Source organism: Mastigoproctus giganteus, chromosome 5, assembly GCF_048544385.1.
Source record: "Mastigoproctus giganteus isolate SK-2022 chromosome 5, ASM4854438v1, whole genome shotgun sequence".
In the NCBI taxonomy this organism is placed as follows: Eukaryota; Metazoa; Arthropoda; class Arachnida; order Uropygi; family Thelyphonidae; genus Mastigoproctus; species Mastigoproctus giganteus.
The window spans coordinates 89,269,321-89,288,804 of NC_143579.1; the positions used below are offsets into that span (position 1 = coordinate 89,269,321).

At 41.1% G+C, this 19,484-nt stretch overlaps 1 protein-coding gene across 3 annotated transcripts in view; it reads right to left on the minus strand.

Moving 5' to 3' along the window:
* Positions 1-19,484, minus strand: part of LOC150085548 (uncharacterized) — a 265,285-nt gene that overhangs the window by 77,662 nt on the left and 168,139 nt on the right. Inside the window, exon 1 of one of the 3 annotated variants that reach the window (XM_090374109.1) lies at positions 2,228-2,561. The exons of 1 other annotated variant lie outside the window; for it this stretch is intronic. The gene's annotated coding sequence lies outside the window, so the exon portion shown is untranslated. Of the gene's footprint in view, positions 1-2,164; positions 2,562-19,484 lie in introns of those variants that run through there. One more of the 3 variants, XM_090374106.1, reaches the window with a different exon arrangement.

A 19,484-nucleotide genomic window follows, 5' to 3' on the forward strand; every position in this document is an offset into this window, starting at 1 on the left:
CTCACTGTGACCTTTCTTCTCACTATGACTGAAAATGTTCTCTGCTTTCCCCAATCCAGATTGACTCAAACCCATAGTTACAATCCTAGGTCAAAAAGGTTGACAGAAAAGGCAGCAGCAAAAGTGTTAATAAGCTAAAGGAAAGTTGTGAAAAGTTTACAATGAAAATAATTATTAAGAATGAAAAGAGAATGGAAAGAAAGGTAAGAGTTAAATACCGAAATTGGAGGAGAGAAAACAGAACAGGTGTGCTAAAATATAATAGGTATTTGGGAAACCTAATGGTGGAAGAAGCAAAGTGCAGCAGAAAAATAGGAATAGCAATAGGTAAAAAAGTTTTTGAGAAGCATGGAAGAATAATATATGGAAGATTAGGAATTGGTTTAAGGAAAAGATTAGTACAATGTCTGGTATGGAGTAGAGCACTTTATGAAACACAAGGACACTGAGAACAAAAGATATTTAAAATTAAAAAGTTTTGAGATGAGGTATGGAGGAGGGTGAAAAATTAAATTTTTAGAACAGATGTTTGACGAGAAGAGATACTGGATTGAATATGTGTTGCAAGTTGAAGGGTTTATGAAGGGCATAATGGAGGGAAAATCTTGACTGTCACGATAAAGACAGTTAAGTTCTACAGTGATTGTCTTTATCGTGACTTGCAGTCTAATCATTAAACTCCATGGCATTTTGCTATGGTGGTTGGTTATTAGACCACAAACAATATTTCAAACATAATTATAATATAGCATATCTAGCATTTTTACATAATTTGTTTAAATAATTTATTTATTTCTTATGCCAAAAATAAGTTATATTTTAATATTCCATCTCCAGGTTTGAAAAGAAAATGAAACACTGGAATTTGATCAAGCATGTGAAAAAAATTAGTCACTTCAAAACTGATTGGCACAACCAGGTCATACCATACCATTTACTGCAGAACTGCTTATATCCTTATATGGGTCCACTTATATGTTACGAAAATGTGTGAATGAAGAATAGTGCAAATGGAATACTGGAAAAAGCATCCTGTCATATAAAGCAATATTTAAAATATATACAACTGGAAATTATCCTGCGTATGAATATGTGTATAGAGCTATGGCTAGTATACATCTGGAATATTGTATACCAGTTTAGAAAGTTCATTCCAGGAAAGTCGTGGATCTGTTAGAAAGAGTGCAGAGAAGAGCAAGATTAGGTGAGAGAGAGAAAGATTTTCTTACTAAGAATGACAGGATTTCTGTAAATTGCAGTGTCTGAAATGCCTAGTGACCTCATTTTAAACAAATTGGGTCACTAGGCATGTGCCTGGTGACCTAATTTGTTTAAAAGTATGAAAGGGTTATGTCAATTAATACTGACAGCTTTGCTCTTTCTCACACAAGGAGACAAAAATTTTAACTGAAAATGGGTGGACACAGAACATATGTACTGGAATTTTGTTGTTGTTCTTTTTTCCCCTATGTTGATTATTATTATTAGCCATATGGTGCAAGGAAGCCTGAGGCTTATGCTGCACCAGACAAAAAAAAAATTCTGAGTTACCCTGTGAGAAAGAGAAAGAGAGAAAACAAAACAAGAGTCAGAAGTAAAAGGAATCACCAAGAAACAGAAAAATTGATATCCAGCTCAGAACTCTGGGTGTGCCAAGTCCATACTCACCAGGTGTAAGCCCCTGGGATTAGATGCAAGTCCCGGGGTTGTTTTTGCTTTTTTTTTGCATTATTTTGTTAATGCAAACGAATTACTGAAATCGAATTAGACCTTTTAAATAATACTTGATTTGGAATCGGGGGGGGGGGGAATTTCCACATTAACGATTCATTCATTTTTCCTACAAGGTCACATAAGGCATTTACCCAGTACCAAAAGATATAATACTTGGCTTATTTTAACTCTCTTTTTTTTCTTTTTTTTTTCCAGTTACCCTTTATTTGTCTTTCCCGGCGAAAAATTCGAGAACAAAAACGTTGCAAATATAGAAAAGAACAACTCTGAAAATTGCTACATACTTTGCATGTAACCGTTATTTAATTGATGTATGAATAATCAAAAAAAAAAAACATTGTTAACCCTTCTGCCTAAGACTTTCCATGGTATGTAAGCGTATTGGTCCAGTTATCATTTATTGCTAACGAACTAATATTTATTTACTAACCTCATTACATTTGCTTGCAATGATAAGAAAACAAATCTCAAACAAATACAGTACTATACTTACTAGCAGAGAGTAGTAAGATACAGAGTGGACACTCTAATAGGCGATAATGTTATTATTATTATTTTTTTTTTTTTTTTTTTACATGTTAAAACGCATAGAAAGTGGCGATGCCAGTATTGAACCCCTAGAAACAGGTCGCAACGTTGCGAACAGTTCGTAGAGAATTTTCTAGTTTTGTAATTGCAATGGACAATATATCGAATTATCGATTATCAGTATAACATATTCATAATTAATAATTGTTCCAATACAAAACAAAAAAGCTATACAATACGGAATAAGGAAATATTCACATAAGTAGAAATATAAGTTAACGGTTATAATACCCGTCTGTTGAGCTAAATCACACAGTCTCCGTACATTCAATGAAAGTGTTTTTCCATCGTCAGTTCAAATCTACTTTATTTTTTTCCCTCTACCTTTTTTCTTTACCCCCTCTTTTTTTTTATCCCTTCTTACACTTCACATTCATTTCTAAAGTATACATGTTAGTTTATTTATTTTTTCAGATATATATTAAAATATATAAATTATTATTAAATTATAATATATATATATATATATTATAATTCAATAATTGTTTTGGATGGTTTTAATAATATAATGTCCAGGCATTGATTAAAACGCAGCCTAGAAGGAGATTAATATGACACTCATGAGTGCCAGTTACAATAAACATTAATAAAGAAAGAATTTTATATACACACTATTGGGTTCAGGTGAGTAATAATAGCAGATTTCATTACAGTAAGACCAGTGCACCTGTCTCACTGTGCCGAAACCTTTTATTACCTGAACCCACTAGTGTGTATATAAAATTCTTTAATTAATGTTTATATTAATAAATAAAGAATTTTCACGGTACGAAGAAAGAGTGCTATTGTTGCTTTACATGAGGCAGAATGTCTTCCAACCCCAGGGGCTCACATCTGGGCTTGGGTGTGCGTATGGGCCAAGGTCCTGAGCTGGATATAATCATTCTTCTCTTTCTTGGTGATTCCGTTCTTTTGTCTGTCTGTCTCTCTCTCTCTCTCTCTCTCTCTCTCTCTCTCTCTTAGGGTAACTCGGGAATTTTTTTTTTTTTTTTTTTTTGTCTGGTGCAGCATAAGCCTCAGGCTTCCTTGCACCATATAGCTAATAATAATAATAATGCTTATAGAGTGTCTTGTCATATTAATCTCCTTCTAAGCTAAATTTTAGCCAAGGTCTGGCCATTATATTTCAAAGTATTAGTTATTTGACCTTAACTCCATAAATCTGCTATCTGGTCACTTTGACTAATCTCAACTGTTTATTCCAATTGGCATTACAACATACACAAAAAAAAAAAAAAAACTTTATAATTGAAATTCCTTTACTTTATGAAGTTTCTCATTACATATTTACATATCAAAGATATTTGAATTACATGTAGTCTTCTGTAATTTGAAATAGTAATATCATCACATGAACGGCTAATATCATAATATATATATTTTTTTGTCTTCGCCTTTTTCCCATTATTATATGAGGTCAGCGTTTTTTTTTTTTTGTTTTTTTTTTTTATTGTTTTGCCATGCAATTTTTACGGCCGGATGCCCTTCCCGGGCTCGAACCCTGGCTTAATCAAGAAGCGTGTGCTATGCACTACTGCTCCTGGCTACGGAGGCGCCTAATATATATATATATATATATATATATAATGCGCCTAATATCTTTATTTTTTATTTTCACATTTTTGCGGTCCAATATTCGATTCATTTGGATTTAATTAGAATTATATATATATAACTATAAAATGTAGGGTAAAAATAATGAAATCTATGCCAGTAGAGTGGCCGACCAGTGAAGTGAAAAAGATTTTGACAAATAAAACAGCAATAAATATAAGAATAATAAGGAAGGGAGAACTGTTGGAGAAACAATCCTAATTAATTTAGAAAAAAAGTCCCAATTAAAAGAAATTTATTGGCGAAATTTTGCTGAGTGGGCGCCACTAAATTTCTTTTAATTGGAACCTTTTTTCTCAATTAATTAGGATTGTTTCTCCAACAGTACTCTAGGTTTGCTGTTGGGCACATTGTTGTTTTGTATATTTATCAATGATATTTATGATGGTATATCAGCTTTAATGTCCAGGTTTGCAAATGATACAAAGGTTGACAGGATTGATAACGGCAGTAAAGACAGGACGTTACTCCATCTGGATCTAGATAAGTTAGGAAAATGGGCTGAGAATTAGCAACTGAAGTTTAACACTGACAAATGCAAAGAACCGTACATGGGTAGCAGTAACCCAAGAGAAACGTACCAACTATATGGTACTACACTAAGGGAAGTGGAAAGTGAAAAACACCTGGGGGTAATTGTGCAGTCAAATATGAAGTTTGCTGAAAGTGCAGACGGGCTGCAAGGTCAGGTCTGGAGTCTTGTCAATGATGTAAAGGAACTTTGCTAGCAGGGACAGGGAGGTGATTATCCTGTTATACAGGGAAACGGTCAGGCCACACCTAGAGTATTAAGTAGTTGTCTGCAGGCCTCATTTTAGGAAGGATGTAGAGTTGCTAGAACGAGTACAAAGAAGGGCAACAAGATTGGTGAGGGGAACAAAAGGGTGCTCTTACCAAGAAAGGCTTACCTGCGAAGTGATCTGATTGAGGTGCATAAGGCCTTGAATCCGTTGAGCTAATGGGATTGTTCCTCTTCTCAGATTAAGAACCTGAGGGGGCATAGATTCAAATTGAGGAAAGACAGTTGTAGAATGGATGTGCTGAAGTTTACCTTTAGCCAGCGAGTGGTTGATTGGTGGTACAGACTTCCATCTTTTGTTGTGGAATTTGATAGCCTAAATAAATCTAAGGATGAGCTAGACAGGCATTTGGAATGAATGAAGGGATGAAACGGAGGGTTTTTTTTTTTTGGCTGATGCTGCATGAGCTTGCTTTCTTACATCGTATGCCTCTACTAATGCTAATGGGGCAATATTTCTTACAGATTGCATCAGATAAGATTGCCACGCATAGGTGATGATGTTGCAGTCATTTCTTGTTTGTATCAGGACGGCCAGTTACGTGCAGTTCATGGTACAAGAAAGAGTGCTATTGTTGCTTTACATGAGGAAGGATGTCTTGCCATCATATTGCTTATAGAGTCTTGTTGCCGACAAGGCTAGCCGGGTGAGTAACGTGCCTTCCTGGCAACCCAACGGTGCGGGTTCGAATCCCGCCTCGGGCTTGGATCAGAGTAGAAAATGCAAAAACCTTGGGAGTGAAATATGGCCACAGAAGCAGATGCGCCAACAACAAAAAAAAAAAAAAAAAAAAAAAAAGTCTTGTAATCTGCGCGGTAGCACAGTGGTATCGTCACCATCCTCCCAACACCGGGTGGAAAAGGCCTGGGTTCGAATCCCGTCGATGAGGCGAGGAACTTTAATGGGCTTTTTTCACTCCGTGGTTGATTTAGTCGGTCTCAGGCGTAGATAGCAAGGTTTTTTTCTGCAGAATGTGGTTTTTCGTCCAGCAAACAGACAAATCGACCATAGAACACACGCAATTAACAGACATAAGACAGCACGGAAGATGAATTTAATTATTCGGGCGGCCTAAATATAATAGTCTTTAGTTTTAGAGTGTCTTGTAATCAGCCAACAGTGAGTAGATTTCTATCCTAACTAAAGCATACTGGTTCTGCTGATAGGAAAAAAGGAACCGGACGCAAACGAGTCAATATGCCAAAAAACAGGGCCACATTTTTAAGCGCTTATGCCTTAAAGACCATAAAACTTCTTCGTCTGAGCTGAAAAGAGAATGGGAAGAACATACAGGAGTGATAGCAAGTGCAGTACAAGTAAGAAGACGCCTCTTGAAAAATAGACTTGTAGCCTGGTGTCCTAAGAAGAAGAAGCCCCTACTCACACAAATAATGAAAAAGACCAAATTAATTTGGGGTAAGCAGCATGTCAAATGGACCCCCAAGCAGTGGAAGTCAGTTATTTTCTCAGATGAGAAGAAATTCAACCTGCTGGAAACCAATTCAATATATTGACTTCCATCAAAATGGCTCTGTTGGAAGTAGTAGAAGTAGTGGCATGTGATGCAAGAAAGCAAGTGAATGAACTTATGCAGCATTAGCAAAAAAAAAAAAAAATTACACCATTCCCTCCAAACGCCTGTCCAGTTCCTCCTTAAATTTATTTAACCTATCAACTTCCACAACGAGAGATGGAACTTTGTTCCAACAATTAACCACCCGCTGGCTAAAGGCAAATTTCCGCACATCATTTCTACATCTGTAATTCCTCAATATCAATTTATGCCCCCTTAGGTTCGTAATCTGAACAAGTGGAAGGATCCCATCAGAATTCAGCGTGTTCAACCCATTCAAGGCCTTATACACCTAAGTCAGATCACCGCGCAGGTGCCTAGTCTCCAGCCACTGCAATTTGCAGAACTTGAGACTCTCTTGGTAAGAGGATCCCTTCATTCCCCTCACCAATCTTGCTGCCCTACTCTGTACACGCTCAAGCAAATCTACATCCTTCCTAAAATGAGGCATCCAGACCTGTACGCAGTACTCAAGGCGTGGCCTAACCATTGCCTTATACAGAGGGACAACACCTCCTTTTCCCTGCTAGAAAAATTCCTATATATCATTGAAAAAACCTTATACACCTCAAGGCCTTATACACCTCAATCAGATCACCGCGCAGCTGCCTAGTCTCCAGCCACTGCAATTTGCAGAACTTAAGCCTCTCTTTGTAAGAGGACCCCTTCATTCCCCTCACTAATCTTGTTGCCCTTCTCTGTACACGCTCAAGCAAAGCTACATCCTTCCTAAAATGAGGCCTCCAGACCTGTACGCAGTACTCAAGGCGTGGCCTGACCATTGCCTTATACAGAGGAACAATCACCTCCTTTTCCCTGCTAGCAAAATTCCTATATATCATTGAAAAAACCCCATGAACTGCCCTGGCCACCTGTCTGCATTGCTCAGAAAACTTCACATCTGACTGCACAATTACTCCCAGGTCTTTTTCATTTTCTACCACCTTAAGTGTAGTACCACACAGTTGGTACGTTTCTCTGGGGTTACTTCTACCCATGTGCAGTACTTTGCATTTGTCAAGGTTAAACTTCAGTTGCCACTTCTTAGCCCATCTGCCCAAATTATCTAGATCCTGTTGCAGTAGCACACTGCCATTACTGTCATTAACAACCCTGCCAACCTTCGTGTCATCTGCAAACTTCGACATTAAGCCTGATATACCTTCATCAATATCATTGATAAATATACAAAACAAGAGTGGACCCAACACCGAACCCTGTGGGACTCCACTAATAACATTAGTCCACGAAGAGCAGCACCCATTGATTACCACCCTCTGTCTTCTCCCACTTAACCATCCTTTTATCCATTGTAGCAACTTACCCTTAATACCATTCTGCTCCAATTTGTACAGTAGTCTTCCATGCGCAACAGTGTCAAAAGCTTTCCTGAAATCCAAGTATATGATATCAAAATTATTTTTTGCATCCAGTTCCTTTGTGACCACATCATAATAACCAATCAAATTTGTCAGACAAGACTTTCCCTTAACAAACCCATGCTGTGTCTGAATTATTGCTGCAGTCTTGTCTAGATGATCCTGCAATGCATCTTTAACCAGTGACTCCATTATTTTACCCGGAACAGAAGTTAAACTAACTGGTCTGTAATTACTCGTGTCACCCTTCGAACCTCCTTTGTGAATTGGGGATACATTTGCACATCTCCAGTCCGTGAGAACCTCCCCTGAATCCAAGGATGCTCTCATAATTATGGCTAAGGGTTTGCTTAGTTGCTTTGCCGCCTCCTTTAATATAACTGGATAGATCCCATCCACCCCAGGTGCCTTTCTTATGTTTAACTTCAACAATTTCTCCTCCACTTTGCTCTCAGTTATTACAAAATCATTAAGCACACTGCTACAATTTGATAACATTCTTCCATTTTCAAACTGTAATAATTCCTCACGTGTGAATGTAGATGCAAAATACTCATTCAGTTTGTTTGCTATCTGAGCAGGATCATCAACAGTCGAACCATCGATGTCAAGTGGACCAATCATATTCTCCCCCTTCCTTTTAGAATTTATATAAGTAAAGAAATCCTTGCTGTTTTTCTTGGCATCTTTTGCCAAAGATTTCTCGTAATCCGCCTTTGCCTGCCGAACCTCCTTTGTGACCTGATTACAGACTAGCTTATATCTGCCACAGGCTTCTGCGTCACCTGATAATTTATATGCATCCCATGCATTTTTCTTCTCTGTCACGAGTCTCATTAGTTCATTTGATAACCATTTAGGCCTAAACCTTGAACAATATTTCTTCATCGGTATGAAAAGTCTAGTAGCTTCCACGATTAATTCCTTGAATGCTTCCCACTTAGAATTTACTGTTTGTAACATCGTCAGTTATATGTTACCTGTAGGTATATGGTTCCTAAAGTATAATGAGATCCGAGTTTTCTTCATCCGCTTTTAGCCGAATTTGGTCAGGCACAACTCGTGCCCGCTGTGCGTTGACTTGGAAGATTTTGGTAACAGTTGCATTGAATTCTTTAGGGTGTAGAGCCATAATCGGTTCTTGTTTGGTAGTAACTCCAGGCGTTTTGATAAACTGGGCACTTGTCTTGGATCGAGTGGGTACTGTCAATCTTCAGGCTTTTGCAGTTCATACAGACGGGCTGCTGAGCTTTATTTGGGCAAGTGTTATAACTGTGCCCTTTCTCTGAGCAGTGGCCACACGTGGAGACAGCCTGGCCACAGGTGTGGGATGTGTGCCCAAATCTGCGACATTTAAAGCACCGGTACAGCCAGGTGCTCACGAAAGCGGTAGCTTCCCCAGTTGATCTAAATTCTTGACTGCATATGAAGAAAGTGCCATGCGCTTGGTGCCAGTTCAACAACTCAGTTGTAGGAGTTCCCAGTTTTTGACTTAGTTGAGAATTTTGGTGTTATGAGTTTCTGATTATTTTGGTTTGGTTGGTAGTTTAGGAGGTTGCATTGATATATCTGCTGAGTGAGTTGTTCTGCAGTGATATCCCTGTCCAAGTCGAAGATTATTATGGAGGGTCCTCTGGTTTTAGGGGACTCAGCTGCTAGGCTGAGTGCGGGGATCACTGGATTTTGTTTGATTCTCTCAGCCTCCTCCTTGGACTCTGTCTCACTAACAACACCTATATTTCTTGTCTTACGTATTGTCTTAATTCTAGTTGTTTTAAATTCTTCTCTCAAATTGGTCATAACTTGGGTTTTAACCCCTTCACTAGACTAGTGAACACTTGTGTCAGGCGGGCGAAGTACCACTACGTGTGGTTGCTTTGTTGGTGGTTTCTTTTTTGGGACTTGTCTGTTTGTTGCAGTGGACTGTTTATCGGTCCTCTGCACGTGTGCATAGGTAGGCGCGTGTTGTGGAACTTGGTTGGCCCTACCTTCAAGGAATGCTTCCACCTGCTATAGGGCAGGGTGTTGCCCTCAGGCAGGGTGGGATCTAAGGTATATGTTGACTCTATTTGGTTGCATCAGTTAAGTCAGGGACTGCTATTTTGGAGCCTGAGTTGTCTGTGGCTTTTTTGGTTCGCTATGTGATCTTACAACTATTGTCGTATTTGTTGTTTTGGAGGCAGGACTGAGTCTGGTATCTTCCAGCTCGTCATTTTTTTTCTGTTATAGGTGGGTCGCTCTGCCTATTGGGGCATCCAGTACATCCATGAAATGAATTTTGGGGTGTCTTATCCATTTCTTGTATGTGTGGGTTAATGCGGATAATCGTTGGTGTTAAGCAGTGCCTCCGCATTATGGGCATGGGGTGTCAGTAGTGCTGTCGGGGAGTTATCTGGTTTGACTGATTGAGTCGCGCCCAGAGGCTCACACTCCTTTGGTGCAGGGTTGTTGGTAATTTTCCCTGTATTTCTTTCATTATTAGATTCTATTTCCACTGAGATAAATGCATTTCTTTCCCTAGCAGTGGGGATGTTGTCACACTTTTTTTGGCATTTTTGTTGTGGTACACCACGTCCGTTTGTGTACAAGTAGTGTGTTTGGGAAACTCAGTTTGGCTGCCTGTAATTGATGGATGCTCCCTCTTTCCAGTAATATCCTACTGCCACTTTTCTGATTTCACTATCAGGAGAACGGAGAGAGAGAAAATTGCACACAAATTGTGATTGCGCTACACTGTGTACACAATATCGACTACGGTCGTGGAGGGATGGCTTGGAAAGTAAACAAAGACAGTATATGATAGGGCATCAGTAGTAAAACATTTATGGACTTCAGTATATGTGCTTAAGTCAGTATTTGTTATTATTTAAGTCAATATTTCAGAGGAAAGCCACTTCCCCAGTAATCGCAGCGATAGAAACAACAATTTTTAGAGGTGAGGGCCAGGTCCAACGACTCGTACAGGCGGAGCACTGTTAAACAGTTGACTACCCAATACAACGTGTCTGCGCGGGTAGCACAGTGGTATCGTCACCGTCCTCCCCACACCGGGTGGAAAAGGCCTGGGTTCGACTCCCGTCGATGACACGAGGAACTTTAATGGGCTTTTTTCACTCCGTGGCTGAGTTAGTTGGTCTCAGGTGTAGATATCAAGGTTTTTCTCCCCAGTAACTGGGGTTTTTTTCCAGGAAAACAGGCAAATCAACTATAGAACATACGCAATTTACAGACACAAATACGCGTTAATGTATTTAATTACGGGAAACCCTAAAATAATATATATATATATATATATATATATACCCAATACAACGTGGGCCAACCGTCGCCACCGTAATAATAATAATGCCTTATCACTACGTCATCTGGGCTAATCTGTTGTTCTAAGTGAGCCGAGGGGTAAAGGTCGAGAACTGCACTAATTCTAATAGAAACCCCAGGGACTCCCATCTGGTGAGTGTGGCCTTGGCACACCGAGGGTACTGAGCAGGATATCATCATCCCTCACTTGCTTGGTGATTCCCTTCTACTTTTCTCTCACTCTCTCCCTCTCCCTCAGGGTGACTTGGAATTTTTTTTTTTTTTTCTTTATGACTGGTGCAGCATAAGCCTCAGGCTTCCTTGCATCATAAAGCAAATTATAATAATAATAATAATAATAGAGCTTAAGACCCTTCGTTGCCTTTGTTAATTGCTGTTTCAGTGCGTCTGTGTCTTGTGTTATTTCATCTCATAAAAGTACTTTGAAGTTTTTAATAATGCCTGGAAAATCTTGTGTTCCTGGATGCCGTGGAAATTATAAAGGTGGTCCGAAAGTACACGTCTTTGGATTTCCGTTTGCTGAAATACGTTTGTGGTACGTTAATAGCAGTTATCTTACATCTTAAAAAGGAGTATTTTAACAATAATGGAACAATAATATATAAGAATATGAAACAGATATATTCTTCTCGGAATATAAAAGTAAATTTCGTCAGAATTTCGGCTTTTGTGGTTTCATTTATAAACAGGGTGTCTCAAAAATATCGGTATAAACGTTTAGGGGAGGTAGGTAACATCTAAAGGAATGTGAATTGCATAGGAACCCATAACCGGAAACGTCACGGGAAAGTAGGTGAACTAGATGTCAGATGAACTAATGAGGCATATGGCAGAGAAGAAAAATGCATGGGATACTTACAAATTAACACATGACACAGAAGCCTATGATAGATACAAGTTGATATGCAACCAAGTTACAAAGGAGGTTAGGCAGGCAAAGGCAGATTACGAGAAATCCTTGGCAAGGGATGCAAAGAAAAACAGCAAAGAGTTCTTTACTTATGTTAACTCTAGAAGGAAGGGGATGAATCAGATTGGTCCACTTGATATTGATGGGTCAACTGTTGATGATCCTGCACAGGTAGCTAACAAACTAAATCAATATTTTGCATCGACATTCACACATGAGGAGTTATTCAGCAAGGGGAATGCCAGAGGTGTATTCAACTCTAGCAGTAAGCTACAGAATCTTGAAATAACTGGGAGTAAAGTGGAGGAGAAACTGTTGAAGATAAACACAAGAAAGGCACCCGGGGTGGATGGGATCTATCCAGTTATATTAAAGGAGGCAGCAAAGGAAGTAAGCAAACCCTTAGCCATAATTATGAGAGCTTCCTTGGACTCAGGGGAGGTACCCATAGACTGGAAATGTGCAAATGTGACCCCAATTCACAAAGGAGGATCAAAGGCTGACACAAGTAATTATAGACCTGTGAGCTTAACTTCTGTTCCAGGAAAATTAATTGAGGCACTGGTTAAAGAAGCACTGCAGGATCATTTAGACAAGACTTCAGTTATAGCTCAGACACAGCATGGTTTTGTTAAGGGGAAGTCTTGCCTGACCAACTTGATTGGATATTATGATGCAGTCACAAAAGAACTGGATGCAGGGAATAACTTTGATATTATATACTTGGATCTTAGAAAGGCTTTTGATACTGTTGCACATGGAAGACTGCTACACAAATTGGAGCAGTGTGACATTGGAGGCAAATTGCTGCTATGGATAAAGGGGTGGTTGAGGGGGAGAAGACAGAGAGTGGTAATCAATGGACACTGCTCATCGTGGACTAATGTTATTAGTGGAGTCCCTCAGGGCTCAGTGTTGGGTCCATTATTGTTTTCTGTATTTATAAATGATATTGATGATGATATATCAAGCTTAATGTCCAAGTTTGCAGATGATACAAAGATTGGCAGGGTTGTCAAGGACACTACTGACACTATGCTGCTGCAATAGGATCTGGAAAGGTTGAGCAGATGGGCTGAGAGGTGGCAAATGAAGTTTAACATTGACAAATGTAAAGTACAACACATGGGAAAAAGCAACCCCAGAGCAACGTATCAACTCTGTGGTACTACACTGACAGTGGTAGAGAATGAAAGAGACTTGGGGGTGGTTGTGCAGGCAGATATGAAGTTCTCTGAGCAGTGCAGACGGGCTGCAAGAGTAGCTCATGGAGCAAAGGTCAGGCCACACCTAGAGTACTGTATACAGGTCTGGAGGCCTCATTTCAAGAAGGATGTAGAGCTGCTGGAACGAGTACAGAGAAGGGCAACAAGATCAGCGAATGGAACAAAGGGGTGCTCTTACGAAGAAAGGCTTAAGTTTTGCAAATTACAGTGTCTGGAGACTAGGCCCCAGCGAGGTGATCTGATAGAGGTGTATAAAGAGCCTTGAATGGTTTAAGCATGCTCAATGCTGATGGGATTCTTCCTCTAGCTCAGAAAAATCACCTGAGAGGGCATAAATTCAAATTGAGGAAAGACAGATGTAGGATAGACGTGAGGAAATTTGCCTTTAGCCAGCGGGTGGTTGGTTGGTGGAACAGACTTCCATCCCTTGTGGTGGAGGTTGATAGCCTAAATAAGTTTAAGGCTTAGCTGGACAGGTATTTGGAAGAACAGAGGGGTGAAGTGGAAGTGGGTTTTTTTTTTTTTTGGCTGATGCTGCATAAGCTTGCTTTCTTGCATCAAATGCCTCTACTAATGCTAATGCTAAAAGTAGTAGCAGGGGCACAAGAAGCAGAAATGACACAAGGCAGTTAATTCGTGGCAAACATTTATTTGACATAATATTAACAATGGAGTACGAGATGGATGCATTTCATGATGTTACAATAGATGCTCGAAGGTTCCACCATGAGACGCGATGCATGCGTGAAACCGACGCAGCATGGATTAAAGGACACGGTCGAACGCACCTGGAGTTTCTTTGACAGTAGCAGCAGCGCAGACGAGTCTCGCCACGAGATCCATTTCCATCTCCACAGGCGAATCATACACGATAGATTTGAGGGCCCCCCCCCCCTACAGAAAGAAATCAAGGCTCGATAAATCAGATGAGCGTGGGGCCAGGAAACGGGTCCACCACGGCCAATCCATCGACGTCCAAAACGCCTGTTCAAATGGTCACGAACACACCTTCCATAATGAGCAGCCGCCCAGTCATGTTGAAACCAAATGTTGCATCTCACATTTGCTGGAACATCATCAAGTAACCCTGGTAGAACTTGTTCAAGAAAGATCCGATAGTTAGCGGAGTTCATGCGGGATGGTAACAGGTATGGGCCGAATAAACAGTCACCAACCATACCTGCCCACACATTTATTGAGAAGCGATGTTGTGCCTTATTTATTTATTTATTATTATTTTTTTTTTTATTTTATTTATTTTTTTTTTATTTTTTATTATTATTATTTTTTTTTTTTTTTTTTGCACCACGGGAAATACATTTTGTTTCTGTTTTTAGTTTAATTTTTATTTTATTTATTTATTTTTTTTTTCCCCTCTCTGGAGTGGGCCCCCAGAGAAATCTGGCCCACCTTTTGGCAACATCAGGTGGTTCAGAGTCTCGTATCGAGACAGTACGTGCTCCATTGGGACTGGCCCACCTTCCCGTGGTGTGGACGAGTACCCAGAATGTCCAGGTGACTGATGCTTCTGGGTAGCCAAGCGGTCAGAACATAACAACAGAACACACACATAATACACACAAACCGACGTCACACACATCTGGCCCATTTGTAGTGATACTGTTCTTCACAGAGATACGAGGCGGAGTTGAACTCACGTTCTAGGAGCCGCCCTTTACAAAAACACATGTCCACATGTCCACATGTGCCGCTCAGTGATTTTTTGTCCTCTGTCATTTGTCTCTAAAACAGTGATTTATCGGAATCTACCAAACTGTCAATGTTCTTCAGCAGTAGTCCAGAGTCCTGAGAAGCTATAAGATGTTCTTAGATACAAGACTCCAGAGATAAGTATTTTAATTTTAATTTTTTTTCTAACTCTCGCATGCATAATATATACTGTACTCACTGTGTCGCTTCGACTACTACCTTGCCGTCGCAACAAAGTGATCGCTGACCGCTGGTCTCTTTGACTGCCTAAGGGCTTTCAAGTATCCTAGAGTCTAGAGTATTGTTCTCCTCCTGCTATAAAGTGATTTCCCTCCCTGTTACCCCTAGCCTTTGTCTCCAATCCCCGGGAGGCACAGAGAAAGCAAAAGCTGACGTTCTTCGCCCAGGAGAAAATAATAAAATAATATTTAACTTGAATTTTAACTCACAAAAAAATGCACTGCCTAAATAAGAACGACAAGTGTGCACGTCATTTTGTTTCTTGCAGTTGGTAAAAATAAAAACTGAAATCTGCCCGCTTATCCGAAGTGTCTGTAAATCCGTACTTGTTCATTTATAAAAACTGACAATCTCCACCATGTCAAACAGCGAACCGAATAATGAGGAAAGAACATTAACTGTCCCCCTAACAAGAACCCGGGGCATCTCTGCACTAAATGAATCTGTGGATGAACAAGAAGAAAATAGGCCTGACCTTGCCTGCAAGAAACGCAATAGGGAAACTGCAGCCAAAGCGGATGGCGTTCCACGATGCCATTAGAGCATAGCGTTTCCACAGATGATAGCCATATCAAATACCGATCAAAATTACCAATACAATCGTGAATCTGAACATTTGTATGCAGAAACTGTAACTGACGAAGTCTTTTCCCTTAGATCCGGCTTGGAAGCTCTCATGGCCAAGCCAACCAACCGGATTACGTCTGCGACTCGCGGAGATATAATAAAGATATGGAGCCAGATGGAACGCATCCTTTTTGACCTTCACGTGAACAACGAGCGCCCAAAGCCAAGTGAACCTATCAGGAAGAGCGTGGAAATGAAGAGCGAATGCTACAGCGCACCCGCTTAGCAGATGCGCTGAGGAATCCTTCAAAAAGATGAGTGAGGAACAAGCAAGCCAACACAGATATAAGAAAACGTTCTAAAGGAGCAACATCTGGAGTATTAAAACCAACCAGAAGACAGCCCCATGGAATCGAGCGAAGCCGTCAAGACGGCCGTTGTACAAAAATTAGCAAGCGACTTAAAGAACACCTGTATCAATCAATAAGAAAAACCAGGAACATCGGAGTAATAATTGAGACTGAAACGCGACACGAAGCGCCCAGACAATACTGGACAACCCAAAAATTTCCACCACGGGACTCACAGCTGAGACACCCAAAAAGAAAGGCCAGCAATTATTGTTTTCGGCATCAATAAAAACCTCAAACCGGAACAAGTGGCTGACGAAATCTATTGTAGAAACCTTCAAGGTGAAAGCGAATTTACCAGCATAGAAGATGCAATACAACCAAGAATACAGACCAAAGTATCAGACCAAGAAAATCCTCCCAAAATGTAAACTGGGTCATTGACCTCTCGGCACAAGCTTGGCAAGTAATTAAGCAGCAGGACAGGGTGTACCTCGAGTGGACCTGCCATAGGTTCAAAGAACACATAGTCGTTCCAAAGTGTTTTCGCTGTTGCAGGTTCGGCATACTGACACACACATGTACACAGGTCGATTCCACGTGTGGGCACTGTGCCCAGAAAGGGCATAACTTTAAAACCTGCCCTAAACTGAAGAACTGTTGAGAACGTTGGAGAACTAGCAAAAATGGATTACAAGCATTCGATAAGGGATAACAAGTGCCGGTTCTAGTGTTAAGGATTGAGCAGTATGGGGTTCAGAGGAGATAGCTTGATCAACTATGGCCCCATATAAGACATATAACTGTAATATCATGAAATTTATGCAGCTAAATGCTCAGCGAGCGCGTGCAGTCGTGGACCAAATAAGAATAAAGGCTGACGAAGACAATACAGCGTCCTGTTCATCAAGAGCCCTATACAAATGCAAGAAAAGTCAGGGGATATCCGCTTGCGTACAAAATTATACAATCAGAAAGAACACTCCGTGGGCGGTTATCCTTGTTCGGAACCCGCACATAACTGCACCAAAATCCACACCCTCTGTACCCCATGGGCGGTGTGCGCCAAGCTTATAGGACCTATGGGATTGTCCACGTCATCTCATTGTATTGTCGTCCAGGCGAAGATAGAGCCCCGCCTCAGGTATCAGGTTCAGCAGGTCCACTCCTCCAGAATGGGAAGATTATTCTCTGTGCCGACGTAAATTGCCGTTCTGCAATGTGACAGCAACTCGGAAGATCGCCCGGGCAATCACAACGGCCGGCAACTCGAGAACTTTCTCGCTAACTTCTCTCTTCATCTCTTAGCTAACAAGCCTAACATCATGCTACCTTATAATACATGCCTACCTTAGTATACCCTATGGAGTCCACAATAGACATCTCAGCAGCACAAGATCTAATGCCTAAGATCACTGACTGGAAAGTCCGCGAGGCTTGGACAACTTCCGACCATAGGGCGATTACTTTTACCCTTCAACGCTCAATAGAATCAGCACCTCCGCCTAGAAACAATTATCATCCGTTATGCAATTAACAAAGCAGACTGGAACCTCTTTAATTTAACGGTCCAAGCTTCCCTTCAAATTCCTGGAAACACCAATCTCACCGACCTCAACCACAACCAGCATCAGAGGAAAATAACATCAATCATAACCAATGTCTGTGACAAAACAATCAAGAAGAAACACCCTTTCCCGAGTGCTGTCCCATGGTGGTGCAACCAACTGGATCATCTCCGCCATCAGGTTCATACAGCACGGAAATCATTTCAACGTGCTCGCCGTACCTGGCCCCCTCATGAAGTTGATGCCCTACGCAATAACTATCGTAGGCTAAGAAATGATTACACTAGTTTAATTAGAGCCAAGAAGAAACAGTCTTGGAAGCACCTGGTCTCCACGACTGGAAACAGCACCCCCGGGGAGTTGTATATCGCATTGTTACGAACAAGCTCCCCAGGGGTGAGGTCATCTCCTCTACAGTCACCCCGCAGGGCACCACAACCCTCACATGGGAAGAGTCAGTAAACAACATCTTGGACACCCTGTTCCCGCTAAACACAGATCCTCAATCCAGCCAGCAACAAGAAATCTGTACTGAAAACGCATCCTACAGCACCACTTCTATAGAACCGCCTTTCAACTTAGATGAATTAAAACTTTCCATTGGCAAAACAAAAAAAGCCCAGGGTTAGACTTCATTGAAGCAGAAGTAATTAAGAAGCTTGCAGAGACACAATCAAATCTCCTTCTCAGCCTGTACAACCATTGTCTGGAAGTTGGACTCTTCCCAGATGACTGGAAAGAGGCCAATCTACGCCTCATTTTGAAGAACCCAAGTAAACCACCAGAGCAGCCAAGGTCATACAAACCCATAGCACTCCTTCCCGTTTTAAGCAAAATATTTGAACGTCTTCTCTTATCCAGATTGGAAAAACACTATAATAATGCAAATCTCCAGTCCGCAAACCAGTTTGGTTTTCGGGCAGGCCGTTCAGCAGAAGATGCTCTTCGACAGCTCACGGATTCAGTCAAAAATTCAGCCACCAAATACTTCTTGGTAATATCAGTGGATTTCGCCGGGGCCTTTGACTTGCTCTGGTGGCCAAGTATACTACGAAGACTCAGAGAAGCTAGCGTTCCAGCAAATCTTTACAGCTGCATACAGGACTATCTTCACAACAGAAGTGTTACAGTCAGAAATGCCTATCGACAAGTCTCCAGAAATGTCTACAGAGGATGCCCCCAGGGCTCTGTCCTTGGTCCTTTCCTATGGAATGTGGTCATGGACGAGTTCCTGAACCTAGACCTGGGGGATGTTTCCACCCAAGCCTTCGCAGACGACTTGATACTGACAGTCACTGGAAACTCCAGAGCTTCCCTGGAAACAACAGCCAACGGAGCCCTTACAAAGCTAGAAGAATGGGCCAGCCTCCATAAACTCCATATATCCACTGAGAAAACTACTTCAATTCTACTCAGAGGAACCCTTCAAATAAGCAGGCCGCCGCAGATTAAAATTGCTGGTAGAACTATCAAACTGACATGAAGTACCTTGGGGTAATTCTCGACCCCAAGCTCACGTTTTACCCGCATATAGACTACCTTCATCGCAAAGTCAGGAACTACACGGCAATGGAGTGAGGATCAGCAGGTCTGACTGGGGCCTAAATCGCCGCTCGCTGCACATGCTATACAAAGCTGTATTCATTCCCACTATAACCTACTGTGCAGGTGTCTGGTTTCATCGTGCACTCATTGTTCGTAACCAAAGGAAGCTCACCTCCATCCAGCGTAATATCCTTCTCACTATCACCCGTGCCTGCTGCACAGTAAGCAACCCAGCGCTCCAAGTCTTGGCAGGAGTTCTCCCTCTGGACCTGCAGATAATTTGCAAAGGCATGCACTACCAGCTCGCAAAGGGACTCCCTACCACCATCCTGGATTTCACTACAAACCCAGCAAACACC